This window comes from Littorina saxatilis, linkage group LG7, assembly GCF_037325665.1.
Source record: "Littorina saxatilis isolate snail1 linkage group LG7, US_GU_Lsax_2.0, whole genome shotgun sequence".
In the NCBI taxonomy this organism is placed as follows: Eukaryota; Metazoa; Mollusca; class Gastropoda; order Littorinimorpha; family Littorinidae; genus Littorina; species Littorina saxatilis.
In genome coordinates this window covers 50342165-50342421 of record NC_090251.1, presented here as the reverse complement: position 1 = coordinate 50342421, position 257 = coordinate 50342165, and positions in this window count along the sequence as shown.

Here is a 257-nt window from a genome sequence, read left to right as displayed (position 1 = left end):
CATTGGGTTTTAGAGAGTCTTGGGCAACTTAAAAAATGGGGACATTTTGCAACCAAAACAAATCGTTTGCTTAAAACATTACGTATTGGTCAATCCTTCGACAGAGCATGCGAACACATGCACATGATGTATGTATACCCTAAGCTTAACCTTAATTCTAATACGAAAACGTGCAACTTACCGCATAGGAAACATACATTGCAATCACAAGTTGTGCTAGGGTCAGATATTCTCAACCGTTTACCAGCACCAAAATG